Below are 8739 nucleotides of genomic sequence, written 5' to 3'. Positions count from 1 at the left end.
ATCAGTGTAGTCATAATTTGATAACTGAGCACGCATCTTTTAATATCTACCTCATCAATAATTATTATTAATATTCTATATCACATTGTTCGATATGATCAGTGTAGTCATAATTTGATAACTGAGCATGCATCTTTTAATATCTACCTCATCAATAATTAATATTAATAATCTATATCGCATTGTTCAATATGATCAGTGTAGTCATAATATGATAACTGAGCATGCATCTTTTAATATCTACCTTATCAATGACTATTAATAATATCCTATATCACAATGTTGGATATGATTAGTGTAGTCATAATTTGATAACTGAGCACGCATCTTTCAATATCTATTTCATCAATAATTATTATTAATAATTTATATCACATTGCTGGATATGATCAGTGTAGTCATAATTTGATAACTGAGCATACATCTTTAAAAATCTACCTCATTAATAATTAATATTAATAATCTATATCACACTGTTGGATATGATCTGTTTAGTTTTTTAATATCTACCTTATCAATAACAATTAATAATATCCTATATCACAATGTTGGATATGATCAGTGTAGTCATAGTTTGATAACTGTGAGCATACATATTTTAATATCTACCTCATCAATAATTATTATTAATAATCTATATCACAATGTTGGATATGATTAGTGTAGTCATAATTTGATAACTGAGCATGCATCTTTCAATATCTATTTCATCAATAATTATTATTAATAATTTATATCACATTGTTGGATATGATCAGTGTAGTCATAATTTGATAACTGAGCAAAAATCTTTTAATATCTACCTCATCAATAATTAATATTAATAATCTATATCACATTGTTCGATATGATCAGTGTAGTCATAATTTGATAACTGAGCACGCATCTTTTAATATCTACCTCATCAATAATTAATATTAATAATCTATATCGCATTGTTCAATATGATCAGTGTAGTCATAAATTGATAACTGAGCAAAAATCTTTTAATATCTGCATCATCAATTAATATTAATAATCTATATCGCATTGTTGGATATGATCAGTGTAGTCATAATTGATAACTGAGAAAAAATCTTTTAATATTTGCATCATCAATTAATATTAATAATCTATATCAAACTGTTGGATATGATCTGTTTACTTTTTTAATATCTACCTTTTCCAAAATAATATTCTATATCACAATGTTGGATATGATCAGTGTAATCATAGTTTGAACTACCTCAACAATAATTAATATTAATTGTCTATATACCAATATCAAATATCAGTGTAGGCCTAGTCATTTGATAACTGAGCATGCATCATTTTATATCTGCTTCAAATATTAATATTGTCCTAATATAATAAGTGGTTTGAAGGATTTTTGCAGATGGCCTTTTTTGCATTGTAAAGTTTACACTTTAAAATCTGTCAATTTATCCAAAAAGGTCAAACTTTGACCTATTTCAATAAAATCATTTCAAAAAGTTGTCTTCTTTTATAATCAATATTAAGTGGTTTTTTACCCCAAAAAATTCAAACCTAGAGCTATTTTAATAAAATGATTTCATAAATTGTCTTCTTTTATAGTTCTAGTAGTGATATAATCAATATTAAGTGGTTTGGATGATGTTTGTGGGGTGTTTTTTTAAAGTTTGCACAGTTTACATGGTAAAATGTGTCAATTTATTCCTAGAGCTATTTCAATAAAATTATTTCATAATCACCCCAAAAATGTCAAACCTAGAACTATTTTAATAAAATGATTTCATAAATTGTCTTCTTTTATAGTTCTAGTAGTGGTATAATCAGTATTCAATTGTTTGAATGATGTTTGTGGGGTATTTTTTAAAGTTTGCATTAAGTTTACGCAGTTTACATGGTAAAATCTATCAATTATCCAAAATTGACATTTTCACCCTAAAAAATCAAACCTAGAGCTATTTCAATAAAATGATTTCATAAATTGTCCTCTTTTATAGTTCTAATAATGATATAATCAATATTAAGTGGTTTGAATGATGTTTGTGGGTGTTTTTTTTAAGTTTGCATTAAGTTTACGCAGTTGAAATGGTGAAATCTGTAAATTTATCCAAAATTGACATTTTTCACCCTAAAAAATCAAACTTAGAGCTATTTCTATTAAATTATTTCATAAATTGTCCTCTTTTATAGTTCTTGTAGTGCTATAATCAGTATTAAGTGGTTTGAATAATGTTTGTGGGGTGTTTTTTTTAAGTTTGCATTAAGTTTACGCAGTTTACGTGGTAAAATCTGTAAATTTATCCAAAATTGACATTTTTTACCCAAAAAATTCAAACCTAGAGCTATTTCAATAAAATTATTTCATAAATTGTCCTCTTTTATAGTTCTTGTAGTGGTATAATCAATATTAAGTGGTTTAGATGATGTTTGTGGGTGTTTTTTTTAAAGTTTGCACAGTTCACATGGTAAAATCGGTCAATTTATCCAAAATTGACGTTTTCACTCCAAAAAAGTCAAACCTAGAGCTATTTCAATAACATTATTTCATAAATTGTCTTCTTTTATAGTTCTAGTAGTGCTATAATCAGTATTCAATTGTTTGAATGATGTTTGTAGGGTATTCTTTAAAGTTTGCATTAAGTTTACGCAGTTTAAATGGTAAAATCTGTCAATTTATCCAAAAATTGATATTTTTCACCCTAAAAAATCAAACCTAGAGCTATTTCAATAAAATGATTTCATAAATTGTCTTCTTTTATAGTTCTAATAATGATATAATCAATATTAAGTGGTTTGAATGATGTTTGTGGGTGTTTTTTTAAAGTTTGCATTAAGTTTACGCAGTTGAAATGGTGAAATCTGTAAATTTATCCAAAATTGACATTTTTCACCCTAAAAAATCAAACTTAGAGCTATTTCTATTAAATTATTTCATAAATTGTCCTCTTTTATAGTTCTTGTAGTGCTATAATCAGTATTAAGTGGTTTGAATAATGTTTGTGGGGTGTTTTTTTTAAGTTTGCATTAAGTTTACGCAGTTTACGTGGTAAAATCTGTAAATTTATCCAAAATTGACATTTTTTACCCAAAAAATTCAAACCTAGAGCTATTTCAATAAAATTATTTCATAAATTGTCCTCTTTTATAGTTCTTGTAGTGGTATAATCAATATTAAGTGGTTTAGATGATGTTTGTGGGTGTTTTTTTTAAAGTTTGCACAGTTCACATGGTAAAATCTGTCAATTTATCCAAAATTGACGTTTTCACTCCAAAAAAGTCAAACCTAGAGCTATTTCAATAACATTATTTCATAAATTGTCTTCTTTTATAGTTCTAGTAGTGCTATAATCAGTATTCAATTGTTTGAATGATGTTTGTAGGCTATTTTTTAAAGTTTGCATTAAGTTTACGCAGTTTAAATGGTAAAATCTGTCAATTTATCAAAAAATTGATATTTTTCACCCTAAAAAATCAAACCTAGAGCTATTTCAATGAAATGATTTCATAAATTGTCCTCTTTTATAGTTCTTGTAGTGGTATAATCAATATTAAGTTGTTTGGATGATGTTTGTGGGTGTTTTTTTAAAGTTTGCATTACGTTTACGCAGTTTAAATGGTAAAATCTGTAAATTTATCCAAAATTGACATTTTAAAACACGAACTAGGTTGTAAAAAGTGAAGGAAGTCATTATATTTTATTATTGTTTGGTCTACCCATAGTTATAGCAGGGAAGAGTTAAATTTAACTCTTCCCTGGTTATAGGTAATAAAGGATGCCTATCATAGTCAAATGGCAATAACTGATTAGCCGAGACCAATGACATTTAAAACAACTCCTACTTAAAATTCCCTACTTATACAGTACAGCAGCTTTTTGATTGGCTGCAAGTTTAGTTTTCTGTTCGTTCATCAGAAATGGTATAAATAATTATTAATCAATAAGATTACTGGATTTCTTTAGTATTTCTGACACATTTCCAATCTTAATTGAATTATTAATGTAATGGAAATTGGTCATAGGCCTATTATAGCAACATATCATTTCTGGAAGAGTATTACGGTCTGTATAGATCGATGTTAAAACACACGTCCTCATTTATCAAATAATTCATTCACTGCACATTTATTCTGTTAAGAAGAACTGGGACCCTCAATAGAAGCCAAAGCATGTCTCATGATGGCCTCTACAATACATATCAAACATAAAAAGATATGGAATATTTTTATTTTTACAACGGCACACGTTCATCATAAACGATGCGTTCTTAAAAGTATAAATTTAAACAGCAAACGGATACAAATCAATAGGGTGATTAGGAACAAAAGAATAACACATTTTCAAAACCCATCGACTCGATCTCTTGTATACAGTAAATCTAACAAAATCACACTGATCATATCCAAAATTAAGTATTAATAATTATTATTGATTAGGTAGATAATAAAAGATGCGTTATATCAATTTATGAATACACAGATCATATCCAACAATGTGATATAGATTATTAATAATAATTTTTGATGAGGTAGATATTTAAAGATGCGTGCTCAGTTATCAAATTATGACTACACTGATCATATCCAACAATGTGATATAAGACATTAATAATAATTATTGATGAAATAGATATTTAAAGATGCGTGCTCAGTTATCAAATGACGACTACACTGATCATATCCAACAATGTGATATATGATATTAATATGAATTATTGATGCGGTAGATATTGAAAGATGCGTGCTCAGTTATCAAATTCTGACTACACTGATCATATCCAACAATGTGATATATGATATTAATATAAATTATTAATGAGGTAGATATTGACAGATACGTGATCAGTTATCAAATTCTGACTACACTGATCATATCCAACACTGTGATATAGATTATTAATATTAATTAATGATGTGGTAGATATTAAAAGATGCGTGCTCAGTTATCAAATTCTGACTACACAGATCATATCCAACAATGTGATATATGATATTAATATAAATTATTATTGAGGTAGATATTAAAAAATACGTGCTCAGTTATCAAATTCTGACTACACTGATCATATCCAACAATGTGATATATGATATTAATATAAATTATTAATGAGGTAGATATTGAAAGATGCGTGCTCAGTTATCAAATTCTGACTACACTGATCATATCCAACAATGTGTATGTAGATTATTAATTGATGCGGTAGATATTGAAAGATGCGTGCTCAGTTATCAAATTCTGACTACACTGATCATATCCAACAATGTGATATATGATATTAATATAAATTATTAATGAGGTAGATATTTAAAGATGCGTGCTCAGTTATCAAATTACGACTACACTGATCATATCCAACAATGTGATATATGATATTAATATAAATTATTATTAAGGTAGATATTAAAAGATACGTGCTCAGTTATCAAATTCTGACTACACTGATCATATCCAACAATGTGATATATGATATTAATATAAATTATTAATGAGGTAGATATTTAAAGATGCGTGCTCAGTTATCAAATTACGACTACACTGATCATATCCAACAATGTGTATGTAGATTATTAATTGATGCGGTAGATATTTAAAGATGCGTGCTCAGTTATCAAATGACGACTACACTGATCATATCCAACAATGTGATATATGATATTAATATGAATTATTGATGCGGTAGATATTGAAAGATGCGTGCTCAGTTATCAAATTCTGACTACACTGATCATATCCAACAATGTGATATATGATATTAATATAAATTATTAATGAGGTAGATATTGAAAGATACGTGATCAGTTATCAAATTCTGACTACACTGATCATATCCAACACTGTGATATAGATTATTAATATTAATTAATGATGTGGTAGATATTAAAAGATGCGTGATCAGTTATCAAATGACGACTATACTGATCATATCCAACAATGTGATATACGATATTAATATAAATTATTAATGAGGTAGATATTGAAAGATACGTGATCAGTTATCAAATGACGACTACACTGATCATATCCAACAATGTGACATATGATATTAATATAAATTATTAATGAGGTAGATATTTAAAGATACGTGATCAGTTATCAAATTCTGACTACACTGATCATATCCAACAATGTGATATATGATATTAATATAAATTATTAATGAGGTAGATATTGAAAGATACGTGATCAGTTATCAAATTCTGACTACACTGATCATATCCAACAATGTGATATAGATTATTAATATTAATTAATGCTGTGGTAGATATTAAAAGATGCGTGCTCAGTTATCAAATTCTGACTATACTGATCATATCCAACGATGTGATATACGATATTAATATAAATTATTAATGAGGTAGATATTGACAGATACGTGATCAGTTATCAAATGACGACTACACTGATCATATCCAACAATGTGATATATGATATTAATAGGAATTATTGATGCGGTAGATATTGAAAGATGCGTGCTCAGTTATCAAATTCTGACTACACAGATCATATCCAACAATGTGATATATGATATTAATATAAATTATTATTGAGGTAGATATTAAAAAATACGTGCTCAGTTATCAAATTATGACTACACTGATCATATCCAACAATGTGATATATGATATTAATATTAATTAATGAATAGGTAGATATTGAAAGATACGTGATCAGTTATCAAATGACGACTACACTGATCATATCCAACAATGTGATATATGATATTAATATAAATTATTGATGACGTAGATATTAAAAGATGCGTGCTCAGTTATCAAATTCTGACTACACTGATCATATCCAACAATGTGATATATGATATTAATATAAATTATTAATGAGGTAGATATTAAAAGATGCGTGCTCAGTTATCAAATTCTGACTACACTGATCATATCCAACAATGTGATATATGATATTAATATAAATTATTAATGAGGTAGATATTGAAAGATGCGTGCTCAGTTATCAAATTCTGACTACACTGATCATATCCAACAATGTGATACATGATATTAATATAAATTATTATTGAGGTAGATATTAAAAGATATGTGCTCAGTTATCAAATTCTGACTACACTGATCATATCCAACAATGTGATATATGATATTAATATAAATTATTAATGAGGTAGATATTTAAAGATGCGTGCTCAGTTATCAAATTACGACTACACTGATCATATCTAACAATGTGTATGTAGATTATTAATTGATGCGGTAGATATTTAAAGATGCGTGCTCAGTTATCAAATTATGACTACACTGATCATATTCAACAATGTGATATATGATATTAATATAAATTATTATTGAGGTAGATATTGAAAGATGCGTGCTCAGTTATCAAATTATGACTGCACTCATCATATTCAACAATGTGATATAGGATATTAATAATAATTCGTAATGAGGTAGATATTGAAAGATACGTCCTCAGTTATCAAATTATGACTACACTGATCATATTCAACAATGTGATATATGATATTAATATAAATTATTAATGAGGTAGATATTTAAAGATGCGTGCTCAGTTATCAAATTACGACTACACTGATCATATCCAACAATATGTATGTAGATTATTAATTGATGCGGTAGATATTTAAAGATGCGTGCTCAGTTATCAAATTATGACTACACTGATCATATCCAACAATGTGATATATGATATTAATATAAATTATTATTGAGGTAGATATTGAAAGATGCGTGCTCAGTTATCAAATTCTGACTACACTGATCATATCCAACAATGTGATATATGATATTAATATAAATTATTAATGAGGTAGATATTGACAGATACGTGATCAGTTATCAAATGACGACTACACTGATCATATCCAACAATGTGATATATGATATTAATATGAATTATTGATGCGGTAGATATTGAAAGATGCGTGCTCAGTTATCAAATTCTGACTACACTGATCATATCCAACAATGTGATATATGATATTAATATAAATTATTATTGAGGTAGATATTAAAAAATACGTGCTCAGTTATCAAATTATGACTACACTGATCATATCCAACAATGTGATATATAATATTAATATTAATTAATGATGTGGTAGATATTGAAAGATACGTGATCAGTTATCAAATGACGACTACACTGATCATATCCAACAATGTGATATATGATATTAATATAAATTATTAATGAGGTAGATATTGAAAGATGCGTGCTCAGTTATCAAATTCTGACTACACTGATCATATCCAACAATGTGTATGTAGATTATTAATTGATGCGGTAGATATTGAAAGATGCGTGCTCAGTTATCAAATTCTGACTACACTGATCATATCCAACAATGTGATATATGATATTAATATAAATTATTAATGAGGTAGATATTGAAAGATGCGTGCTCAGTTATCAAATTCTGACTACACTGATCATATCCAACAATGTGATATATGATATTAATATAAATTATTAATGAGGTAGATATTAAAAGATGCGTGCTCAGTTATCAAATTCTGACTACACTGATCATATCCAACAATGTGATATATGATATTAATATAAATTATTAATGAGGTAGATATTGAAAGATGCGTGCTCAGTTATCAAATTCTGACTACACTGATCATATCCAACAATGTGTATGTAGATTATTAATTGATGCGGTAGATATTGAAAGATGCGTGCTCAGTTATCAAATTCTGACTACACTGATCATATCCAACAATGTGATATATGATATTAATATAAATTATTAATGAGGTAGATATTTAAAGATGCGTGCT

The sequence above is a fragment of the Antedon mediterranea genome, chromosome 4 (genome assembly GCF_964355755.1).
Source record: "Antedon mediterranea chromosome 4, ecAntMedi1.1, whole genome shotgun sequence".
NCBI classification, from domain to species: domain Eukaryota; kingdom Metazoa; phylum Echinodermata; class Crinoidea; order Comatulida; family Antedonidae; genus Antedon; species Antedon mediterranea.
The sequence above is the reverse complement of the archived record's forward strand: the minus strand, read 5'-3'. Positions refer to the sequence as shown.